The following is a 26,790-nucleotide window of genomic DNA, read 5'->3' as shown; positions in this document are numbered from 1 at the left end:
TCCCGGTCAGGAAGGAAAGGAGGACGGAGGAGTTGAGGAAAGGACTTTTTCCCAATTAAGAATCTCCCATTGTTATTTTTGTTAGTGATCAGAAGGGTGGGAGCATATACAGTGCCTTCAGACAGTATTCACAACCCTTGACATTTTCCACATTTTGTTGTGTTACAGCCTGAATTTTAAATGAATACAATTTAGATTTTGTGTCACTGGCCTACACACAATACCCCATATTTTTTTTTACAACTTAATAAAAAATGAAAAGCTAAATGGCTTCAGTCAATACGTATTCAACCCCTTTGTAATGGCAAGCCTAAATAAGTTCAGGAGTAAAAATGTGCTTAACAAGTCACATAATAGGTTGCATGGACTCATGTTTCATACTTTCAGAATGCACTGTATATACAACGAGCTGTTTGTATGTGTCTGGTTGAAAGTAAACTGTGTTTGAGTGTGATCAGAGGTGTATTCATTGCACCGATTCTGTTGAAAAACGTTTCTTAAACGGAACGAAACGTGGATAAACATACCTGAATTTGTCCAATAGAAACTATCGTTTGCAACTGTTGACTAATGATTACACCCTAGATCAGCTACAGTAGATGCAGGCAAGAGTGTGCAAGGCGGTATTGAATGTGTCACTGTCTGTCACCTTGATTACTCAAAATTCTCTCAAACTTTCATTCATAGACTAGGTGTAGCAACCTAATGATGGGTACAGGGAAAATTAGACTATTATGTTGTAGCCTAAACCTATCGATGCTCTATTGAGCTGGGTAAATGGAATATGAATGACAGTCATACAATATGCTGTAATAGAAATAAAGCCATGTTCATAAAAAATATAAATCATCCTCCCATCTTAAACGGCACCGACCGCAACTGGGCACTATGGTATTGAAGGCAGAGCTGTAGTCGATGAACAGCATCCTCACAAATCCATTACTTTTGTTCAGGTGGGTAAGGGCAGTGTGAAGTGCAATGGCGATTGCGTCGTCCGAGGATCTGTCAGGGCGCTAGGTGAATGGGAGAGGGTCGAGTGTGTCGGGGAGGGAGGTGGTGATATGGTCTTTGACTAGCCTCTCAAAGCACTTCATGAGGACGGAAGTGAGTGCTACCGGTCTGTAGTCATTCAGTTCAGTTATTAGATTGAAAGTGGCTAATATTGCGTTAATTCGATTACAATTCCCAAAGGAGACCGAATCATTGATAGTGTTAACTAAAAGAAAAACTGTAGAAAGTTAACTGAAGTTCAATCTCGTGCTTCTCTGCGCGGGCTCATATTTCTGCTGCGCAGCAGTTCGAAGGGAGCTGTGGGCCCGTGCACACAGGCGCGCAGCTGAGAGGGAACATTGCTTATAAGCATATCTTGTCAACTAAATGAACAAAACTACAGTCTATGGCATGGAGCATAGACAGATAACTAACATACAGTAGGCCAACACATTCTGTTCTTCTGAAATAATGTTTCTTTAGACCTGACTAAAATAAACAATGAATTTATTGTGATGGTGTATATTAAATTTATTTATTCAACTTTTTTAAATGTAGGTGTTCCATGCATAGAGACCTGGAGATGTTAAATGTGTTTATGTTAAAGGTCAATTACTGTGAGACCGGCAGTCTTTGCTTGACAATAACCGGCTGACAAAATGTATTGACCGCCACAGCCCTATGTGCAACTCAATATTAGGACGTTTTTCCTAATGTTTTGTATACTCAGTCATCCTTTTCTTTTGTTCACAACCCCAAGTGTGGTGACACTAAAAGTTTGTTCAGAGTAGTTTAGTTTGATCATTACCTTTCTGCTCAGTCTACAGGTGTTCTCCGGATGGGAATCTTGAAGTGGATGTGATGTCGTACTGTTGTGGCTCAAACATTTATAGTTCTACTTCTCTATCATTATCAGCCCATGAAGTACAACCAACCAATTAGAGTACATGGTTTTATCAGAGAAGGGGAGGGGGAAACTGATAGATTGGGTACTTATCTGTTTAGCTAACATGCCACTACTTGTAGAGTATAAACAGGAAAAGAAGTGGGCCTCCACCCCCAACCTCCCTTCCCACTCCTCCAACCCCACCCAGCCAACATGTCTCCATCCTCCAGCCCATTGTAATAATATACTTGTAGTCCGTGTCTTAAACAAATATGTTAACTTTGACTCTTACAACAACTCAGTAAAACCCAGCAGTTATTTCTAAGAAGTAGAAAATGAAAGTCTGAGAGCATCAGACTCTCTCGGGGTCATTTCTTTTGGACCAATTATTTATTTATTTTGTCACTGTTTTGTTTGGGGGTTACAGGTACATTATCCATTTACATTTATACGTTTATAAAACCGGTACCTGTAGGCTGCCACTCAAAATAAAATAAAAAACGGTCAGAAATACATACAGAGTTTAAGTAATAATACATTCAGTATTGATACATTGTAAATGACTGTTTTATAGTAGTGTTAGGGTTAAGCTCTTTGTGTATGAGAAGTGTAATTATTTAGTGGACAGCAGTGGATTGTAGGAATGTGTACTCCCAATAACTGAAGGCCTCTACTGACTGATAAGGTGATATGCACGAAGGAGAATGGAGAAATCCTGGATAATGGAAAAGTGGGGGTTTGGTCCACTGACCACTGGAGGTATAGCGCTTGGCACTGGCCACTGGAGGGGGAACACTCTGGAGGGGTGGCACGTTGGGTTCATGACTAGGTGTCTGGTATCCGTCCCATCTTGGCTGGGGATGGGGTTAGCTGGCTGGCTGCTCAGGGTAGGCATAGGAAGCCTGATAATGCTGAGCTGGTTGTTGGACTTGGAACTGGTAATGCTGAGCCGGTTGTTGGACTTGGGACTGGTAATGCTGAGCTGGTTGCTAAGCTGGAGCCACTGGGCTTGTTGCTAGGTAAGGTTGGGCTGGTAGCTTAGCTGAGGCCTGGTAAGGTTGGGCTGGTAGCTGAGCTGGGGCCTGGTAAGGTTGGGCTGGTAGCTGAGCTGGGTCCTGGGCCAGAGGCTGATGGGGCTGAGCTGGGGCCTGGGCTGGAGCCTGGTATAGCTGTGCCAGGGGCTGGTAGGGCTGAGCAGGGGGCTGGATTCTGGTATGGCTGGGCTGGAGGCTGGTAGGGCTGAGCCGGAGACTGGTAGGGCTGAGCCGGGATAGGGCTGAGCCGGAGACTGGTAGCGCTGAGCTGGGATAGGGCTGACCCGGAGACTGGTAGGGCTGGGGTGGTGAGGCCTGGTTGGTAGGGCCCTGAGTTGAGGCCTGGATACCATGAGTTGAGGCCTTGATGGCCTGAGTTGAGGCCTTGGTGGCCTGAGTTCAGGTTGAGGCCTGGCAGACCTGGGTTGAGGCATGGATGAAACACAAGGAGAGGGTAGCCTTTTGACCTTTTATTGAAACAGGTTTGTTGGTCTTTTGTAGGCTTCAAATGATGAGAAATGCTTTGGCGGGGAGATGAAGTACTTATTTTTCACGTCTTGCGGTAAAACGTGGGCCCAATCTTTGACGAGTTTGGCTTGGGAACTCTTGTGACGTGCGGCACACTGCAATGCAGCATTGGGACAAGGAACTTTAATCAAGATTCTGTAATAGACCGCAGCACACATGAATCACTCAGTGGCGATTTTAGCATGTAAATCTTGGTGGGGCATGCCAGCAAAGCCACTGCACAAGTCAACACTAAACAATACATTAATTGCACTATAACAGTGACAAACAATGCCCACAAACTGTTAGGGCCTACATAAAGCTGTCCTGACAGCGGAGCTTTCCTTTCAGCACCAAGGAATTCATCTTTACCGCTGCTACACCTGGCTATCAGCGGAGCCTCGTCTGGCAGCGAAACAGTTAATTCAGCCTCATTTCCTGAATCTTTAAAGCCATAGCTGATATGGCTGACTTGCTTAAACAAATTTGGTTTCTACTGACTCCTTGTGGATTAATTTAAGTCGATAAGAACCTCATTGTCCTTCAATAATAACGAACGACAACAAATGTTTTGAATTTTGAACCATACACAAACATTATTACATTTATGTTCAGTAAATTCATAATGTTTGTTCTTATATCATTAACACATAGCTCTAAGTATAAGCAACTGCAAGCAAAGGAGCTGTGATTGTTATGTGGGCAGCTTGTCTCTCCCTTTTCTGTTTCCCTTCCTCCTTGTTTTGTCCCCTCTTTGTCTGTTGTATCTGTATGTGTGTTTGTCCCCTTTATGTGGGTGTGTCTGGAGTGGATCAGGGGGTGTGCTCAGGATCTGCCTCTCCTGTGCAGCTGCGGGTTGTTTCCAGTGATTCCTGCCTACGCAGCTGCATCCTATTCTCTCATCAACCTGCACTACTTATTCCTGGGCATGGCTCTCCACCGGCGCCAGATCGTTGTTCTTACCAGAGCGGTAACTTGGCTCACCAGTAGAATTATTTTGTCTTTGTCTTCAGCCTGGCTCTGTACTCTCCATAACTTGTCGTTTGTTTTGTCTTCAGTGCAGACATACCTCCCAACCTGCCTGCCTGCCTTCCCGCCTGCCGGTCTGCCTGCCTGCCTCAGCCTCTCCTTCCTCCGGAGCCGACTAGCCCACTCTGTTCCTTTTCTTCAGTTGATTTTTGGACTAAGACACTTTGAACTTTTATTAAAATAATTTTTATTTCTTCCACTCCCTTTGTCGTGTTTGTTTCTCTGAGTGCTGGGTTGAACCATAGCCATAACAGAACGATCTGGCCATGGACCCAACAGAGAAACAGCACGGGGCAAACGAAGACAGCTTCCAACAAGCTATCCAGGCTCAAGGAACGTTGCTAGGACAGCATGACCAATTGATTCGGACTCTTGTGGAAGATAATCATCAACTGCTGAACCAGGTGACTCAGTTAACTACACAAGTCTCTAAATTGTCTGTTATCAGTTCTCCATCTCTCTCTGACCCCCAGTTTGATGCACCCCAAGTTGTTTCCTCGGACATTAGGCAGGCTTCGTTCCGTCGGGAACCCCCTGTCACGTCGCCTGAACCGTTCAATGGAGAATTGGACAAGTGCCGGGGATTTTTGCTTCAGTGTGACTTGATTTTTCGGCAGAGACCACTGTCGTTTTCTACTGATTCATCTAAGGTACATTATGTTCTGGGGCTGTTAAGAGGGAAAGCTCTGGTTTGGGCTGAGGCTGTGTGCTCAGATCAAACTTTGACTGGATTGACTTTTGCTGATTTTTCTGCTAAATTGAAGACTGTTTTTGACCATCCTGACCATGTGGGTAATTCCTCCAAGATACTTTTTAATTTGAGGCAGGGTTCTAACAGTGTGGCAGAGTACTCTATTGAGTTCTGGACGTTGGCAGCGGACTCCAAGTGGAACAATGTGGCACTTCAAGGAGCATTTCTAAACGGTTTGAATGAAGCCATTAAGGATGAACTGGCTGCTCGTGATGAGCCACATGATTTACATTCTCTCGTTTCCCTGTCCATTAAGCTAGACAATCGGTTGCGGGAGAGGCGTCGGGAGAGAGGCGATCGGCCACATCTAGGAGGACGAGTTCCCCAGCCTTCAACCACTCGAGTCTCGCCTCCCCGGAGCCGGCAGCTTTTTGTTCCTGATACCATCCCGAGCACAGAGGAGGAACCAATGCAAGTGGGTCGAGCTCAACTACCTCCAGCAGAGCGGCAACGGCGCCTCCAGGCAGGTGAGTGCCTGTACTGTGGAGACGACACACACATTCTGGCTACATGCTCTAAGCGACCCAAAAGACAAGGCTCACTCGTTACGGTGGGTCTACTTGCGAGCCCAGAGTTAGATCCGGAACCCGTCATTCCCCGATTACAAGTACCTGTAACCTTACATTTCCAGAGTCATTCCCTGCCACTCTCAGCTCTCATAGACTCAGGTGCAGAAGACAACTTTATTAGCCACCAGTTCGTTACACAGGCTCGTATCCCCATGGAGCCACTACCTACCCCCATTCGGGTCACAGCCCTTGATGGGCGCCTCCTCGCGGAGATAACTCATCAAACCACCCCCGTTTCCCTAGTGATTTCTGGCAATCATTGTGAAAGCATTCAGCTAAGAGTTATGTCTGGCTCAGCTACCTCCCTAATCCTTGGCTTCCCCTGGTTGGCTCTTCACAACCCACAAATTGATTGGACACGTCACACCATTCTCAGTTGGAGCACTAACTGCCATTCCAAGTGCCTGAGGTCAGCGGTTCCCCCCACTAAGTGTAACCCAACTCCTCCCTCAGCTCCTCTTGATCTGTCATCTGTCCCCAAATAATACCATGACTTAGCGGCGGTTTTCAGTAAGGACAAGGCTCTGTCTCTACCACCACATAGGCCTTATGATTGCCCTATTGAACTGCTTCCTGGTGCTCCCTTGCCCTCTAGTCGGTTATACAATCTATCCCGACCGGAAAGAGAGGCAATGGAGCAGTACATTGGTGATTCTCTGGTCTCAGGCATAATCCGTCCCTCGTCGTCTCCTTTGGGTGCAGGTTTCTTTTTCGTGGAAAAGAAGGACAAGTCGTTACGCCCCTGTATCGATTTCAGGGGTTTAAACAACATAACTGTTAAAAACAAGTATCCCCTTCCACTCATCAACTCAGCTTTTGAACCTCTGCATGGCGCCACAGTGTTTTCCAAGCTCGACCTCAGGAATGCTTATCACCTTGTCCGAATCCGAAAGGGAGATGAGTGGAAAACCGCTTTCAACACTCCACTGGGACATTTTGAGTATTTGGTCATGCCCTTTGGGCTCTCAAATGCCCCTGCTGTTTTCCAAGCCATGGTGAACGATGTTCTTAGGGATTTTTTGAACCATTTTGTCTTTGTATACCTGGATGATATTCTTGTTTTTTCCAAGTCACCCGAGGAGCATGAGTCACACGTCCGTCAAGTCCTTCAACGGCTCTTGGAGAACAAGCTGTACGTCAAAGCAGAAAAGTGTGAGTTCCACAAACAGTCTACATCGTTCCTTGGATTCATAATTGAGAGCGGGCAGGTGAAGGCGGACCCCGAGAAGATCTGGGCAGTGACGGAATGGCCCACACCCACCACCCGTAAGCAACTTCAACGATTTTTGGGCTTTGCTAACTTCTACCGTAGATTCATTAAGGGTTTTAGTAGAGTGGTGGCACCCCTTACAAGACTCACATCCCCAAAAATCCCTTTCCTGTGGTCCCCTGAGGCGGAGCAGGCGGTAGGGGTTTTGAAGGAACTGTTTTCCACCTCCCCTGTGTTGATACACCCCAATACCTCTCTGCAGTTTGTTGTGGAGGTGGACGCGTCGGACTCAGGTGTGGGAGCAGTCCTCTCCCAGCGCTCCCCCACTGACCAAAAGCTTCACCCCTGTGCTTTTTTCTCCAAGAAATTGTCACCCACAGAACGGAATTACGACGTTGGAAACCGGGAACTGCTGGCGGTCAAGCTTGCACTGGAAGAATGGCGGCACTGGCTGGATGGAGCTGAACTGCCGTTTGTGGTCTGGACTGACCACAAAAACTTGGCTTACATCCAAGCCACTAAGAGACTCAACTCACGCCAAGCCAGATGGGCCCTGTTTTTTAGTAGGTTTAACTTTATTCTTACATACAGACCGGGGTCAAGAAATGTTAAACCAGATGCTTTGTCCCGCCAGTTTGCTGACCCTTCGGAGACCAGCGAGCCTGAGGCAGTCCTGCCTTCCTCATGCGTCGTGGCGGCTGTTCAGTGGGAGATCGAGTCTCTTGTGAAGACTGCACTTGCCACGGACCCGGGACCGGGTGATGGACCTCCCAACCTACTCTTTGTTCCCGAGACGGTCCGGTCTCAGGTGTTGCAGTGGATTCACACCTCCCGTTTTGCTGGTCACCCTGGGATGAGACGCACGTTGACGCTGCTTAGGAGACATTTTTGGTGGCCTTCAATGGAAACTGACGTTCGGGCTTTTGTGGCAGCCTGTTCAACCTGTGCTCGGGGCAAAGCCTCCCATCAGTCCCCTTCGGGGCTGCTGCTACCCCTCCCAGTTCCCAGCCGTCCCTGGTCCCACATTGCCATGGATTTTGTCACCGGCCTACCCAAGTCTGAAGGTAATGATACTATACTTACCATTGTGGACAGATTCTCTAAATCTGTCCACTATATAGCATTACCAAAATTACCGTCTGCCAGTGAGACAGCGGACCTCCTAGTCCAACATGTATTCCGTCCCCATGGAATACCTGTGGACATCGTATCTGATAGAGGCCCACAGTTTACTTCCCGTGTTTGGAAGGTTTTCTGTTCTGCTTTGGGTGCTTCCGTTAGTCTGTCCTCAGGGTTTCATCCCCAGACCAACGGTCAAACAGAAAGAGCCAATCAAAACCTCGAAGCAACCCTTCGTTGTGTGGCTGCTCAACATCCATCATCCTGGGCCAAACATCTGCCCTGGATAGAGTACGCCCACAACTCCCTCACCACCTCTGCCACCGGTCTTTCACCCTTCGAGGTTACCATGGGTTATCAACCCCCTCTGTTTCCTGCTCAGGAGAAGGAATTGGCTGTTCCTTCGGTTCAGGAGAACCTCCGCCGCTGCCAGAGAGTGTGGAGCGACGCTCGGGAAGCATTGCTTCGGACCACCGACAGGAACAAGACAACAGCGGATAGGAGCAGGACTCCCGCACCTGTGTTTCATCCTGGTCAAGAGGTTTGGCTGTCATCAAAGAACGTACCTCTTCGTACCAAATCACGCAAGCTGTCTCCTCGGTACCTGGGTCCGTTTGTGGTGGAGTCCATCATTAACCCCGCTGCGGTTCATTTGAAGTTGCCTTCAGCCATGGAGATACACCCTACTTTCCACGTCTCCCAACTGAAACCTGTGTCCTCCAGCCTTTTGTGTCCGCCGGCTGATCCACCTCCACCTGTTCGCCTCATTGACGACCATCCGGCCTACACCGTCAGTAGGCTCCTGGACTCTCGGAGGCGGGGTAGGGGTCTCCAATACCTAGTCGATTGGGAAGGTTATGGACCAGAGGAGAGGTCTTGGGTCCCTAAGCGTTTTGTGTTGGATCCTCAGCTGATCACAGACTTCCATCACGACAACCCTGACAGGCCTGGTGGGTCGCCAGGTGGCGACCATTGAGGGGGGGGTACTGTTATGTGGGCAGCTTGTCTCTCCCTTTTCTGTTTCCCTTCCTCCTTGTTTTGTCCCCTCTTTGTCTGTTGTATCTGTATGTGTGTTTGTCCCCTTTATGTGGGTGTGTCTGGAGTGGATCAGGGGGCGTGCTCAGGATCTGCCTCTCCTGTGCAGCTGCGGGTTGTTTCCAGTGATTCCTGCCTACGCAGCTGCATCCTATTCTCTCATCAACCTGCACTACTTATTCCTGGGCATGGCTCTCCACCGGCGCCAGATCGTTGTTCTTACCAGAGCGGTAACTTGGCTCACCAGTAGAATTATTTTGTCTTTGTCTTCAGCCTGGCTCTGTACTCTCCATAACTTGTCGTTTGTTTTGTCTTCAGTGCAGACATACCTCCCAACCTGCCTGCCTGCCTTCCCGTCTGCCTGCCTGCCTCAGCCTCTCCTTCCTCCGGAGCCGACTAGCCCACTCTGTTCCTTTTCTTCAGTTGATTTTTGGACTAAGACACTTTGAACTTTTATTAAAATAATTTTTATTTCTTCCACTCCCTTTGTCGTGTTTGTTTCTCTGAGTGCTGGGTTGAACCATAGCCATAACAGTGATGAGGTAGGCCTATTTGTTCAGCACTTTCAAAATGGACACAGACAGAAATACAGATTCAGACAGAGAGAGAGCGACGCGGCTAGCCTGCCATTTAAAGTATTTTATTAGGCCTATGTGGTCTAAAAAGGAAGGAAAATACAATCACGAAGATCCACTTTTATAAACATTAAATTGACGCACAGACAGCGCCTTGCACAAACAAAACAACTCTCGCAATAACAACTGGAATTACATGGGTCTATTACTGAACTTTTTGTTGGATGACCTTTCAAAACGTATTTTCCCAGTTGGAGACAGTTTTTTCCGAGTTCCCAGTTGTCTTGAACTCACTGAAGTCTGAGATTTCCCAGTTCCGAGTTTCCAGTTGTTTTGAACCGAGCAGAGGTCATGCTGGATTGACAGCATGGCCAATGTATTCAACCTTTTCTGGCCCAATGTGTTGTGAGTGAATGTTTATCCTTTTAAGCTTGGAAAAGAGACCATTTCAGACAGATGTTTTAAATCCTTAAACCCAGACTTGGACCACACACCCTCTCCACATAATAGCAGGCTGGGCAAGCAAAATAGTGATTGCTTTGCAACGCTTGCATTTAGCCATTGATTCCATCCAAACTACTCATTGTTGAATTTGCGATTTCCGACTTGTTGTGTAATGTTTATGTTAATGGCCGATGAGCACCGATACCTTTTATCTATAATTAATCTTCATATGACAAGGATTGAAGAGGATTTGCCAGTAGATTGTCAACGTGATTCATAATGATGACTGCTTGTCTAGCTTGCTAGCTAAGATTTTGAAAGTAACATGATCAGTCCAATCAAAGCTACGGTAGATATAATGTGATTTGACGTCATTTCATCTGTAGCCAATGACCTTAAGCCTTCTTGGATGGACACTTCTAATGTAAATCTATGGCAGCACCAAAGGGGGCTTGAACTATCTCTCCCTGTAGATTCTGTGGTGACGTAGTGTCCCCATGAGTGACAGAACACTGAGCCAATCACGGCGCAACTAGAGAAGATTACCAACGCCTACGCTCTCTATATTCTGCTGGCTGCCCCTCCACCACAGAAAGCACTGAGCTAGGCTGAAACACCTGCATTTTGGAGCTGCCTTACTCAAGAGAGAGACCATGTTAGTATGCAGCTTGATTAACTTTTTTTTTTCATTGTTTGCAAACATATCTGTGACATGAATTAATGCCAAAATAACGTGCTTTTTCTTTTTAGCCAAACAGGTGGGGCTCAAAACAGGTGGGGCTCTGCCACTGGAATACATCGATTCAAACGCAATCCCGGTATTATAGCTTCCATTGTCTGCCTCATAACACCAGCCGGGCCAGAGCTCTGAACAAGGCAGCAATTCATCCGTCATCCACTGGTGAAGAAGTGAAGTTGATAACTTTGAAATTGACCTGTGTGTTTGTGTGTGTTATTTGGCCATGGGTGATGTCCAGAGATAGGAGTGTTCGACTGGGACGGGTGAGTAGGTGTGGAGGCCTGTAGGCCTGGAGGTCTGGGATTCCAGGGAGTAAGCTGGACTATCACGCCCAGGGAGAGGGCAGGCAGGGGCCAGAAACAGACTGTGAGACCCGAGCAGAAGGGTAGAGGGTGAGAAGAAGATGGGGGCTCTGGCTCCGGAGATAGGGGGCCAGGCGGTGGTTTCCCCATCACCAGGCCCCTCCGCTGGGACTGAGTCCGGGCAGGGGCGACCGGACTCGTGCAGGGGGCATCGCTGCACTTAGGCTGTGGAACATAGAGTGAGTGGGTTACCGGGTGCACAGAGTTATAGGTTACCAAGAAGTTCAATTATTGCAATAGTTGTCACTTCCCGTTTACACGTGAATCTGTCCACAAGAGATTACGTGTAACCCGACACCACCTCCACTCCCTCCGTCCGCCTCAAGCCTTCCACCAGCTCCATTGGTCTCTAGACTTCCGTCTAGCTCAAGCTCTTCATCCATTAGACATTGCCTCTAGCATGGGGGCTCCAAAAGTCCTCTACCATTGCTCAACCTTCTAGAAGGGTAGTGAAAGTTCTGTCTTTTGTTCAGAAGGGACCAGCGGAGTAAAATTTGTCTGTGGTAAAATAAATGCACTTGTTGGAACATATCAAACACCCTAAACCAATCTCGCAACCTGAAACTAAACACAGGTTCATAAAAATTGACCTGTGTGCAAGCGTCTGAAAACAGAAATGAGTTAACAGACTTTGTAGCATTCGCACATTCTGAACAACCTAAATGGTAACTCTGGACTATAGACTAAAGACAATATTTGTAGGGCCTTCAGATCCTCTAGGCCACAGACTTCATCTTCAACAGCATAACCAGGCAGAGAAGATCCACTCAGTGCATGTTCCATCTGACATTGAGCTTAAGACATTCTTATGGTTTATTGTTGTGACTCAGAAACACAGGACACAGCACACCAAGAAATGGTCTAGGAGTCATATTTGCAATATTGCGTCAGTATTTCTTGAGGTTTTTTCTCACACGTAGTGTTCACAGCACTAACAGGGCATTTGACACTTCTAAATTTGGCAGCATGTCCAACCGGCCTCACAACCGCAGACTGCATGTAACCACGCCAGCCCAGGACCACCACATCCCGCTTCTTCACCTGCGGGATCGTCTGAGACTAGCCACCCGGACAGCTGATGGTTTGCACAGCACAACCGAAGAACTTCTGCACAAACTGTCAGAAACTGTCTCAGGGAAGGTCATCTGCATGCTCGTCCTCCTCACCAGGGTCTTGGTTTATGGCGTCGTGTGGGCGAGCGGTTTGCTGATGTCAACGTTGTGAACAGAGTGCACCATGGTGGCGGTGGGGTAATGTTATGTCAGGCATAAGCTACGGACAACTAACCCAATTGCATTTTATCATTGTCAAATTAAATGCAAAGAGATACCGTGATGAGATCCTGAGGCCCATTGTCGTGCCATTTATCTGCTGCCATCACCTCATGTTTCAGCATTATAATGCACGGCCCCATGTCGCAAGGATCTGTACACAATTCCTGGAAGCTGAAAATGTACAAGTTCTTCCATGGCCTGCATACTCACCAGACATGTCACCCATTGAGCATGTTTGGGATGATCTGGATCGACGTGTACGACAGCGTATTCCAGTTCCCGCCAATATCCAGCAACTTTGCACAGCCATTGAAGAGTGGGACAACATTCCACAGGCCACAATCAACAGCCTGATCAACTCTATTCGAAGGAGATGTTTCACGCTGCATGAAGCAAATTGTGGTCACACCAGATACTGACTGGTTTTCTGATCCACGCCCCTACCTTTCTTTTTAAGGTATCTGTGACCAACAGATGCATATCTGTACTCGTGAAATCCATAGATTAGGGCCTAATAAATCTATTTCAATCGACGGATTTCCCCCTTGGCGTTTTTCCTATTTTGTTGCATTACAATCTGTAATTTAAATGGACATACACAAAATAGTCCAAATTGGTGAAGTGAAATGAAAAAATAACTTGTTTCAAAAAAGTATAAAAAATAAATAACGGAAAGTGGTGCGTGCATATGTATTCACTCTATTTGCTATGAAGACCCTAAATAAGATCTGGTGCAACCAATTACCTTCAGAAGTCACATAATTAATTAAATAAAGTCCACCTGTGTGAAATCTAAGTGTCACATGACCTGTCACATGATCTCAGTATACACTACCGTTCAAAAGTTTGGGGTCACTTAGACATTTCCTTGTTTTCCATGAAAACATACATTAAATGAGTTTGAATAGGAAATATAGCAAAATGCATAGAAAATTTAGTCATTGACAAGGTTAGAAATAATGATTTTTAATTGAAATAATAATTGTGTCCTTCAAACTTTGCTTTCGTCAAAGAATCCTCCAATTACAGCCTTGCAGAGCTTTGGCATTCTAGTTGTCAATTTGTTGAGGTAATCTGAAGAGATTTCACCCCATGCTTCCTAAAGCACCTCCCACAAGTTGGATTGGCTTGATGGGCACTTCTTACGTACCATATGGTCAAGCTGCTCCCACAACAGCTCAATAGGGTTGAGATCCGGTGACTGTGCTGGCCACTCCATTATAGACAGAATACCAGCTGACTGCTTCTTCCCTAAATAGTTCTTGCATAGTTTGGAGCTGTGCTTTGGGTCATTGTCCTGTTGTAGGAGGAAATTGGCTCCAATCAAGCGCCGTCCAAAATGGAGTGATAACTTTCCTTCTTCAAGATCCCTTTTACCCTGTACAAATCTCCCACTTTACCACCACAAAAGCACCCCCAGACCATCACATTGCCTCCACCATGCTTGACAGATGGCATCAAGCACTCCTCCAGCATCTTTTCATTTGGTCTGCATCTCACAAATGTTCTTCTTTGTGATCCGAACACCTCAAACTTCAATTCGTCTGTCCATAACACTTTTTTCCAATCTTCCTCTGTCCAGTGTCTGTGTTTTTTTGCCCATCTTAATCTTTTATTTGTATTGGTCAGTCTGAGATATGGCTTTTTCTTTGCAACTCTGCCTAGAGGGTCAGCATCCCGGAGTCTCCTCTTCACTGTTGACGTCTAGACTGGTGTTTTGCGGGTACTATTTAATGAAGCTGCCAGTTGAGGACCTGTAAAGCATCTGTTTCTCAAACTAGACACTCTAATGTATTTGTCCTCTTGCTCAGTTGTGCACTGGGGCCTCCCACTGCTCTTTCTATTCTGGTTAGAGCCAGTTTGCGCTGTTCTGTGAAGGGAGTAGTACACAGCGTTGTACGAGATCTTCAGTTTCTTGGCAATTTCTCACATGGAAAAGCCTTCATTTCTCAGAACAAGAATAGACTGACGAGTTTCAGAAGAAAGTTATTTGTTTCTGGCCATTTTGATTCTGTAATCAAACCCACAATTTCAGATACTCAACTAGTCTCAAGAAGGCCAGTTTTATTGCTTCTTCAATCAGCACAACAGTTTTCAGCTGTGCTAACATAATTGCAAAAGGGTTTTCTAATGATCAATTCGCCTTTTAAAATGATAAACTTGGATTAGCAAACACAACGTGCCATTGGAACACAGGACTGAGGGTTGATGATAATGGGCCTCTGTACGCCTATGAAGATGTTCCATAAAAAATCTGCCGTTTCCAGCTACAATAGCCATTTACAACATTAACAATGTCTAAAATGTATTTCTGATCAATTTGATGTTATTTTAGTGGGCAAAAAAATTGCTTTTCTTTCGAAAACAAGAACATTTCTAAGTTTTGAATGGTAGTGTATATACACCTGTTCTGAAAGGCCCCAGAGTCTGCAACACCACTAAGCAAGTGGCACCACCAAGCAAGCGGCACCATGAAGACCAAGGAGCTCTCCAAACAGGTCAGGGACAAAGTTGTGGAGAAGTACAGATCAGGGTTGGGTTATAAAAAAATATCAGAAACTTTGAAAATGCCACGGAGCACCATTAAATCCATTATTAAAAAAAATAAAAAATATGGCCCCACAACAAACCTGCCAAGAGAGGGCCGCCCACCAAAACTCACGGACCAGGCAAGGAGGGCATTAATCAGAGAGGCAACAAAGAGACCAAAGATAACCCTGAAGGAGCTGCAAAGCTCCATAGCGGAGATTGGAGAATCTCTTAATCGGACCACTTTAAGCCGTACACTCCACAGAGCTGGGCTTTACGGAAGGATGGCCAGAAAAAAATCATTGCTTAAAGAAAAAAATAAGCAAACACATTTGGTGTTCGCCAAAAGGCATGTGGGAGACTCCCCAAACATATGGAAGAAGGTACTCTGGTCAGATGAGACTAAAATTGAGCTTTTTGGCCATCAAGGAAAACGCTATGTCTGGGGCAAACCCAACACCTCTCATCACCCTGAGAACACCATTCCCACAGTGAAGCATAGTGGTGGCAGCATCATGCTGTGGGGATGTTTTTCATCAGCAGGGCATGTGAAACTGGTCAGAATTGAAGGAATGATGGATGGCGCAAAATACAGGAAAATTCTTGAGGGAAACCTGTTTCAGTCTTCCAGAGATTTGAGACTGGGACGGAGGTTCACCTTCCAGCAGGATAATGACCCTAAGCATACTGCTAAAGCAACACTCGAGTGGTTTAAGGGAAAACATTTAAATGTCTTGGAATGGCCTAGTCAAAGGCCAGACCTCAATCCAATTGAGAATCTGTGGTATGACTTAAAGATTGCTGTACACCAGCGGAACCCATCCAACTTGAAGGAGCTGGAGCAGTTTTGCCTTGAAGAATGGGCAAAAATTCGGCTAGATGTGCCAAGCTTATAGAGACATACCCCAAAAGACTTGCAGCTGTAATTGCTGCAAAAGTTGGCTCTACAAAGTATTGACTTTGGTGGGTGAATAGTTATGCATGCTTAAGTTCTGTTTTTTTGTCTTATTTCTTGTTTGTTTCACAAGAAAAAATTTTTTGCATCTTCAAAGTGGAAGGCATGTTGTGTAAATCAAATGATACAAACCCCCCAAAAATCCATTTTAATTCCAGGTTGTAAGGCAACAAAATAGGAAAAATGCCAAGGGGGTGAATACTTTCACAAGCCATTGTAACTAGGCTACTATTTTCAGCATTTAGTTTGCATTATTTTGGTAAGACAGCTGTGTGTACGGCTGCATTCACATAGGCTGCTTGTAATAGGGTAATTGCCCATCTAAACAGTATTGCTTTAGGGCGCAGTGCATTGTGCTGATACAGCGCAGCAGAGATATGCTACATACTTCAAAAGCACTCAGTGATCTCGGAGTCTCTGCATTTAGACTTTATGTTTATTATGGTATAGCGTGATTATATAAGCAGAATTCAGTATAATTTGAATGCAAAAATGTAACAATTTTCAACTGCCCCCTTATGGCCAGGTCTGACACACACACACACACACACACACACACACACACAAACACACACGCACACACACACACACACAAACACACACACCCACACACACAAACACACACACGCACAAAAAGTCCCCACAAGAGTCTGACACTTTCACTTTCCACTTCTTAGAAATCACTACCGGGTTTTACTGAGTTATTGTAAGAGTCCAGGTTAACATATTTGTCTAAGACACTGACTACAAGCATGTTGATCCAATGGGGCTGGAGGATGGAGACATGTTGGCTAGGTGGCGTTGGGGGAGTGGAATGTCAGTGAGAGTCACAAGAAGTGGTCTTATTTTGATTTTTTGTGTGTCTGCAGAGCAGAAGAAGCATGTTTTAAGACTGAAAAAGATATTGGAGTGGAATGTTTCCTGTATGGATTTTCGTAGCAGGGCGCCTATCAAGGGGATTATTTCTGGAGTGGTGCAAGAAGTAAAGGCAGAGGATATAACTGAAGACATCAATAGGGATGTATTTTGGAGTGGACTCACTTCACTCTTCACATGGGTTTTGTTAATTGACGTGTTTAATGTTGCATTTTGTATGATGTCGTTTTCCCCCTTTCCCGCAATGGTTTTTTATTTTCACATTCAATACCCTGTCCAGCTAGTGGTGGTAATGCACCATTAACATTGGATGTCAACTGCCGTTAAACCCCATCGAAGAAGATTAAGTATTTCTGACCACACCAGGAAGTCGTTGCATACTTGATAATTTTTATCAAAATCTAAATGAACAACCCATATTTGAGTGAATGTCCTAAGCATCTGAATATGTCATGACTACAATCCCTTGAAAGTGACAAACTGACACTTTCTCAATTTTTGTCAACAATAATGATATATTGTAGTTGCTACAATCAGAGATTATCCATTATATTGACCAGATACTAGTGGCCGCTCTAAAAATGAAAATGAATGTCTTCAAAAATTCAATCTTGGTTTCATCAGATCAGAGAATCTTGGTTCTCATGGTCTGAGAGTCTTTGGGGGCCTTTAGGCAAACTCCAAGCAGGCTGTCATGTGCCTTTTACTGAGGAGTGGCTTCCATCTGGCCACTCTACCATAAAGGCCTGATTGGTGGAACGCTACAGAGATGGTTGTCCTTCTAGAATGTTCTCCCATCTCCACAGAGGAACTCTAGAGCTCTGTCAGAGTGACCATCGGATTCTTGGTCACCTCCCTGACCAAGGCCCTTCTCCCCCGATTGCTCAGTTTGGCCAGGCGGCCAGCTCTAGGAAGAATCTTGATGGTTCCAAACTTCTTCCATTTAAGAATGATGGAGGCCACTGTGTTCTTGGGGACCTTCATTGCTGCAAAAATGTTTTGGCACCCTTCCCCTTGAGCTGTGCCTCGACACAATTCTGTCTTGGAGCACTACGGACAATTCCTTCAACCTCTTGGTTTTTGCTCTGACATGCACTGTCAACTGTGGGACCTTATATAGACAGGTGTGTGCCTTTCCAAATCATGTCCAATCAATTGAATTTAGCACAGGTGGACTCCAATCAAGTTGTAGAAACATCTCAAGGATGATCAATGGAAACAGGATGCACCTGAGCTGAATTTCGAGTCTCATAGCAAAGGGTATGAATACTTATGTAAATAAGGTATTTCAGTTTTTATTTTTTATACATTTGCAAAAAAATCATAAAAACCTGCTTTCGCTTTGTCATTATGGGGTATTGTGTGTAGATTGCTGAGAGAAAAATAATATTTAATCCATTTTAGAATAAGGCTGTAAAGTAACAAAATGTGGATAAAGTCAAAAGGGGTCTGAATAATTTATGTTTGTATGTGTATTAAAGTAGTAAAAAGTTAAGTATTTGGTCTGATATATAAATGAATGGTAAATAATGTATTGTGTCATTTTGGAGTCACATGTATTGTAAATAAGAATATAATATGTTTCAAAACACTTCTACATTCATGTGGAGGCTACCATGATTACGGATAATCCTGAATAAATCGTGAATAATGATGAGTGAGTTACAGACTCACAAATACACTACATGACCGAAAGTATGTGGACATCTGCTCGTCGAAGATCTCATTCCAAAATCATGGGCATTAATATAGAGTTGGTTCCCCCCAAACAAACTGACTGTTAAGAGTATCCAAGTTAGAGCAGTATCCTATTCCAAAAACAGAGGATCTATTTACAAAGTTAGATATGAGCCATGCATACCAACAGATCACTCTGGATGAGGAATCTAAGCATTGTACAGTAAATACACACAAGGGGTTGTTTATGTATAAACGTTTACCTTTTGGTGTCTCCAGCAGTCCTGCTATTTTTCAGAGGACCATCGAGGGCGTACTTCAAGGGATTCCACGTTGCCATTTACTTGGATGACATCCTGGTGACGGGGAGGAGTGACCAGGAGCATCTGAGCACACTGACTGAGGTACTACAGAGATTGGAGAGTGAGGGCTTACGTATCAAGCGGAGTAAGTGTACCTTCATGGGGAACGAGGCAGTGTTCCTAGGACACAGAATGGACGCCACAGGTATCCATCCACTAAATGACAAGGTACAAGCAATCCAGAACGCACCTGCTCCTACAAATGTGATTGAGTTAAACGCTTACCTGGGACTGCTAAACTATTATAACAGGTTACCTGGGACTGCTAAACAGGTTACCTGTTGACAATTTTGGCAAAAACCTGTCATAATGGTTTAGAATTCCCAGATAACCTGTTATGATGGTTTAGCAGTCCAAGGTAACCTGTTATAATGGTTAACTGAGACTGCTAAACCATTATAACAGGTTACCTGGGACTGCTAAACCACTATAACAGGTTACCTGGGACTGCTAAACCACTATAACAGGTTACCTGGGACTGCTAAACCACTATAACAGGTCACCTGGGACTGCTAAACTACTATAACAGGTTACCTGGGACTGCTAAACCACTATAACAGGTCACCTGGGACTGCTAAACCATTATGACAGGTTATCTGGGAATTCTAAACCATTATGACAGGTTTTTGCCAAACTTGTCAACAGTGTTAGCAGCTCTTCACACACTACTGTGTAAAGAAACAAAGTGGCAGTGGGGGAAAGAGCAGGAGGCTTCGTTTGCAAAATCAAAGAAACTGATACAGTCATCAGATGTCTTGGTTCACTACGGTGGAGAGAAGGACCTCATTCTCTCGTTTGATGCGTCACCCTACGGGTTAGGGGCAGTTCTGTCACACCGTATGCAGGACGGAACTGTGAGACCAATAGGGTTCATGTCGAGAACTCTTAACCCAGCAGAAAAGAACTATTCCCAACTAGACAAGAGGGGTTAGCAGTAATGTTTGGGGTTCAGAGGTTCCACAAATACAAATATGGCAGGTATTTGACCATATGTACCATCTCTTTTCAATTAAATGATGTTCCACAGATGTTGTCTCCGAGAATCCAGAGGTTGGCATTGACGTTGAGGGCATGCGAGTATGTCATCGTTTTCAAGGCAGGAAAGTAACATGGGAACGCAGATGCCTTGAGCCGTCTTCTGCTTCCGTACACGCCCATCATAACAGCTCAAGAGGACAGAGTGCTGATGTTCGTGGACACAGACACGGCACTCGTGAACGCAGAGCAAGTGAGAACCTGGACAGGTAAAGATACAGTACTTTCTGGAGTTAGAGAACATGTGGTAAGGGGAAGGCCACAACAAACAGAAGGGACTGAATTCACACCATACAGTGTCAGGGAAACAGAGTTGATCGTACAGGATGGTTGCGTTTTGTGGGGAGCACAAGTGATTATTCCACTTCCAGCACGCCAGGCTATCCTACAGCAGCTACATCAGTCACCCTGGGGTCTCGCGTATGAAAGCGTTGGCTAGGAGTTACTGATGGTGGCCAAAACTAGATGAGGAGATAGAGAATCTAGTCAAGACATGTAACATGTGTCAGGAACACAGAAAGGCACAGGCAGCAGCTCCACTCCACCCTTGGGAGTTTCCAGTGAAACCTTGGAGAAGATTACGCATGGCTGTTCATGGGGAAATTGTTCCTGATAATCATCAATGCACATTCAAAATGGATGGATGTGTATCCAGTTAGTTCTGCTTAATCCACCACTACTATAGATGGCCTATGACAGAGCTTTAGTAACCAAGGGATACCTGAGATAGTGGTGAGCGACAATGCGACCAGTTTCATGAGTACAAAAACACAATAATTCTTCAGAAACAACGGTATTGTGCATCTGCTCCATATCATCCATCTTCAAATGGACTGGCGGAACGCACAGTACAGACAATCAAAGAAATTATGAAGAAAAGAGTAGAAGGGAGCATAGCAGAAAAAGTGTCATGTGTTCTGTTCAGCTACAGAACAACACCTCAATCCACAATCTCCTGCTGAGATGTTATTAGGTTTTGGACTATGCTCCACACTGGACCTGTTGAGATGTTATTAGGTTTTGGACTACGCTCCACACTGGACCTGTTGAGATGTTATTAGGTTTTGGACTACGCTCCACACTGGACCTGTTGAGATGTTATTAGGTTGTAGACTACGCTCCACACTGGACCTGTTGAGATGTTATTAGGTTGTGGACTACGTTCCACACTGGACCTGCTGAGTTGTTATCAGGTCGTAGACTACGCTCCACACTGGACCTATTGAGATGTTATTGGGTTAGGTTGTAGACTACGCTCCACAATGGACCTGTTGAGATGTTATTAGGTTGTAGACTACATTCCACACTGGACCTGTTGAGTTGTTATCAGGTCGTAGACTACGCTCCACACTGGACCTATTCTATCCAGACCTGAAAAGGAAAGTTGAACGCAAACAAAACAGACAGAAAGAGAACCTTGACAAACGTACTAAGGGCCAAAGTTTTGGAGAGGGGGACCCTGTGCTTACCAGAAATGTCAGTCATTCGCCAAAATGGATTCCTGGATTCATAGACTCAGTGACTGGTCCCGTCTCCTACAAGGGAATGTTATGAGATGGTAAAGTGGTTCGCAGACATGTTGATCAGATTCTTGCCAGATGGGAAGGAACAGCAAGTGAGTTACCAGTTGTGATGGCAGAGGACAGGCTGTTCTCTAGCTATCCAAGTGCTTCTGTGGTGCACGTTTCACAGGGAGAGACTGTAACAGAGGAAACAGTTCGACAAGAGCAAAACCCTGTTTCAGAGTCAGATACTCTGAGCTCGACTCAGAAACAGCTGGTGGCTTTTCCACCGTTGAGAATGTACCCTACCCCTAGTGTTCATTGTTCACAGAGGCATGCAATGCTTCCAAGCCACTTAAAAGACTGAACTGAAGAAAAAAAAACTGTGATATACAGTAAATTGTTTTTAAAAGACAACTAAAAGACTCACAGTAAAATAGACTCAAGAGTTAAATACTTACAGTTAATGAAGAATGTGAAAATAAAAGAAAATGATTGTGAACATGTGAAATATCATTTTTATTGTTTACACTGACTTGTTTAGATCAGTAGAGTACATAACAAGTTCAAAAGAATGTTTCAGTTAAAGGACCTTTATTTCAGAATTACTTTATTAACGCAATAGAAGAGCATAGGGAATGTCTTATGTTGTATATCCTAAAAAAGGGTTTATTTGTGAAGATTTTATAATAAAATCTTAAGAGGGGAGGAATGTGGTAATGTAGGATTAACGTCATTACACATACACGCCACCAGGGGGTGGAGCACTTGAGTTACCTGACTCATTTCAGGAAACTAGGTGTCACTACTTCACAGGGGAGCCATTTGAACTTAAACCTTTTTTTTTTTATCAAAATGCGTTTTTTGGCAGAAATCCCTTCTGGAACATGTGAACTTTCATGTGCCTTCATAACAAACGTGTATGCCATCTGTAAATACGAATACAATTGTTAAATTATGAGCCTAGTTGGTTTAGCCACGGAAAAAGACAGGAACCTTCCCGCTAGCCATGATTGGCTGAGATAATGGAAGGGCTGGACATGCCGAGAGATAAGTTCGGATTGGTCTGCCATGTAGCACGCTTTTGTCTATAATATGAGCTGGTCAGTATGTGTAGGTAATCCTTTCTAACGCGCTTTTTTGAAAGATATCACGTAGTAGAACTGCATAAGTGTTGCTCTCCACTTTCTGGAGGACCGAGTTTTGAAATCAGTGGAATGCCGGGTGGAATTAGAGTATGATAGCTAAGGAGATGGAAAAAAATCTGCCGTTTGATTGCAAATATGCAGAGGGAGTCAAAAAGAGAACACACAGAAGGCTGTTGTATAAAACACCTGTCTCCGGATTACATCTTCAAACTAAGGGCAACCATGTCATCCGTGACAGAGAGGGAGAAGCGTCCATCCATATATACGGGTAAGATAGTCTAGCTAGCTACATTTTCAGATATTATACGTTTCTAATTTTGTCAGAAAGTCGTTTTCATTTCAAGTTAAAGCTTACTGTTAGCTAGCTAGCTAACATTAGCTGGCTGGCTCGCTAGCTAACGTTACGTGTATGATCTGTGTAGTAATATTATTCGTATATCAGAGCCATTTGCATTTCTAGTTATAGCCTAATGTTAGCTAGCTAGCTAACATTGTACCTGGTTGGTTAGCTACCTGCAGATTCATGCAGGGTAGTAACATTATGAGTTGGGATTATGCTTCATTGTTTAGATAGCTAGCTACATGTCTAAACAAAAGACTCCACTATGTAAGTAACCATTTCACTACACCTTCTGTATCCTGTGCAACATTGATTTTATTTGATATAGTATGTGTTTACCAGAGACGGTAATGTGAAGAACATGCACCAAAGTCAAATTAGGATATAACGTTAGGCCAACGAGACAGTGTCCAAGTTATAATATTCTCCGGTAGAATGCCCTGCTTTAATTTCGTCACACTCAGAACCGTAACCTATTTTCTGTAATTGGCTCGCCATTAACTTGTAAATAATTATGTTGTTGTGCGTTTGTATTTTCCTGTAATAATGAAGACAAATGAGCTAAAGTGAAGACGTTGTCAGCTATATGATATGGTCATTATTTGAACTGGCTAGCCAGCTAACAAGCTAGAAACAAACCAAAACGTTGTTTAGAAAGTTGCTTTTCGTTGCATGGATTGCTAGACAGGTGGTTTTATAGGTGTTTAAAATACTCGATTTATGCTATTTTGGACCACCAGGCTGTCATGCAGCCTGTAGATTTTGTGTTTATACTTTTTAATAACGACAACGACAACGACAATGACGTCACTGCGAAAACTGTCGATAGACGTAGTATAAACCAGCCTTTAATCTTGTAATCTTTGGTTGTTTAGTACATGGCATCACATGTGAATCCTTAAAGAGATGGGTGGGGCTAAGGCTTAAGAGTGTGTGAACGATCCTGAATGGGTGTAGACAAAGGAGAGCTCTCCTGTAGGTTTCCCAAAACATTCAAGGGCCATTTTCTCAAAAGTGAGGTTACAAGTTTATCAACTTTCAAAGCAGAATTACTTTCCCATTGTTCCTCAACTTCAGTGTATGAAATACCATTTTCTAGCTCTGAGTCTCTACTTTTATCCAATGCAAAAAACACAATTTCAAATGTTGCTACATAAGACCGAATCGAGCCGGTCGGTCACTATTGGTATCATTGTTAGAGTATTGGAATGCACCCTATACACTTGACTGCCTGCCTGTTACACCATGCTCCGGGTAAGTAATAAAGTCATCAGTTTATAAAGAGCTACTCCCTCACCTTCCAAGGTATAAAGAAGTCATGGGTTATTACACCATTATTCAAAATGTCGAAATAAAGACACAAACCTGGTTAACAATACATTTTTATTACATCAAATTGCGGATAGGCCTACAGTGTGATTTAGCCTCTACAGGTTTACTAATAATTTTTAAATCAATTCTAACCTAACAAACAATATTCAAACAACAGCACAGTAACATGAGCAAAATATTTTATTATTAATATTATTACCATCAATTACAATAATTCAGGGAATTATTTTAACATATTTAACAACAGAACAACGGGCCTGGCTAAAAAACGTAGCACTGAAATGTGTGAAACAGCACCGCACATTATCAACTGGTATAGGTTACACATTTCGCCAGCTCCAAACGACATTTGGTCCCTGCAGATGGTATCTCTTCCACATTTCGCCTGGTACACACGTATTCTGGTACCTTCAGAATTGGCACTCGCTCCTGTATTACGTAGCATACTGGGTTGATGTTTTTTGAAGGAACTCAGTCAGGCTTTCAGTTTACTCTTGAAAGTTGTAATAGTAGCATAAAAAAGGAACAATTTTGAAATTTGGTAGTGAAACAGCTGTTTTCCTCTTGTCATGTTGTCATTGCAGACCTTAGAGAGCTATTTATAACCGATCAACTAGCCCATATTTATTTAGCTAGGTGTTTTAGCCCATTGATTTTGTTGTAATGTTTGAGTCACTCAGTTAATCTTGAACACATATAAGCAGGGGTGGTGGGGTCAATAGGGCGATATGGGCGACGCACTGCCAAACGGGAAAAGGAAGGGATTTTTTTTCTAATCAATTATATCACGGCAACAGTAGTTATCAGTGTTGTAATCTAGACGTCTGATCTGCCACAGTGCCACTAAATGTCCAATCAGGCTAAAGTCGTGCTTCAAATGGCCCCCCCCCCCTTTTGGGGCGATTTCAGTCAGGTTGAAAATCGCCCAGAAGTCTGTCATAGACTCCCATGTAAAATCTATTTTTTTCAAATATCAGAGCTTTCAATACAATCTCTATGGGTTTCTGAGGGCTTGCACTTAAGCGCTTTCGTCATACGTAACATAACCATGAACGTAACTAAGAAAAGAGCGGGTAGCAGCGTCAATCAATTCACTATTACTGTCAAAATGGCTAGGCTTCAGTGCAACGCGATTGTGTCTTTGAAAGAAGTTCCTTTTTGTCGGCGAACAAATGAAGATAAATTGGCAACGAAACAATTAGGACCTCCCAGACCAAATTTTATAATTCAACAGGTTTCTACTAAAGGGGGGAAGTCCAACACCCGAGGATTTTCCAAAAATTGGTACGAACGAAAAACCTGGCTAGCAGGCTGCGATGTAGCTAATGCAGTCTTCTGCTACCCCCTGCTTACTCTTTCACCCTGAAGGCGGCACGGCAGACAGCACCGCTTGGACAGCGACTGGTGTGTAACGGACATGCACCATCTTTCAGGAAAGATTAAGAAACATGAGCTGTCAAATACCCACATGGATAGCTGTTTGAGATTGTCTGCTTTGGGGAGAGTGAACATTCCCACTCAACTGGATGAGGGATACAGGCTAGCTGTCCGCCGCCACAATGATGAGGTTAGTGTTGATAATCACAAGTTTACTGGAGAACTGAAACTGACAAGGCTGACAAGATAGGACCCTTTTGTCCATTGTTATTGGATAGGAACAGAACTTATAACCAGCTCATGACCTAAATAGATCTTAGCACAACATTTTACTCAACATATCATATTCCATATTCACTATAACAAATATATTTACTACGACATTAGCAAGAACCGCCACATCCTCAGCCGGCTAATCAAGTGTGTGAAGTTTTGCGGAGTGTTTGAGTTAGCTTTGCGAGGCAAAGATGAAACTGAGGGCTCCACCAACCCTGGTAAGCCAACACTTTTGAGATCAGTCAATAAATGCTTCTGGTATTGACTTATATGCTGCCCCTGTCTTCATGTTGTTGCTGGACATATCTTTTTTAAAATGTGTGTAGGTCACCTAAATCATCAGAAAAATTGCCCCCCCTGAGAATTTTTTCAGGAGCCGCCACTGCATATAAGACATGGCAGAATGTGTAGAATTGCAGGAAATAAGCTTTAAAACTGCCAACAAGAGGGGTGTGAACAGTTTGTGTCATGGACAGTGCTTGTGATGAAATGGGGGAATGAGTGAAAAAGTTTGGGAAGCACTAATATATATACTTTGTAGTCATGAGTAAAAATGCAGAATTTGTATCTATATACTTTTCATAATACATACAGACTTTATATTTATTCGGTTAGTTATATAGTTAATGTAAAACTTGAAAACACAGTTTAGCAAGTATTTATTTTAGTCCTATACTAGCAGTAACCATTTAAAAGTGAATGTATGAAGTATTTATTTTAATAGTTATTGAATCTGTTTATGTGGATTTATTAAGATGAATATCTCATATTACGATATTGTATTAATCTTATTTATTAATTGTCCCCTCATCTCTAATGTTTCTCTTCCTGTCCATTCCTTCCTGTTTTCCTGTAGT

The sequence above is a fragment of the Coregonus lavaretus genome (assembly GCF_964263955.1).
Source record: "Coregonus lavaretus genome assembly, chromosome: 24".
NCBI classification, from domain to species: domain Eukaryota; kingdom Metazoa; phylum Chordata; class Actinopteri; order Salmoniformes; family Salmonidae; genus Coregonus; species Coregonus lavaretus.
The sequence above is the reverse complement of the archived record's forward strand: the minus strand, read 5'-3'. Positions refer to the sequence as shown.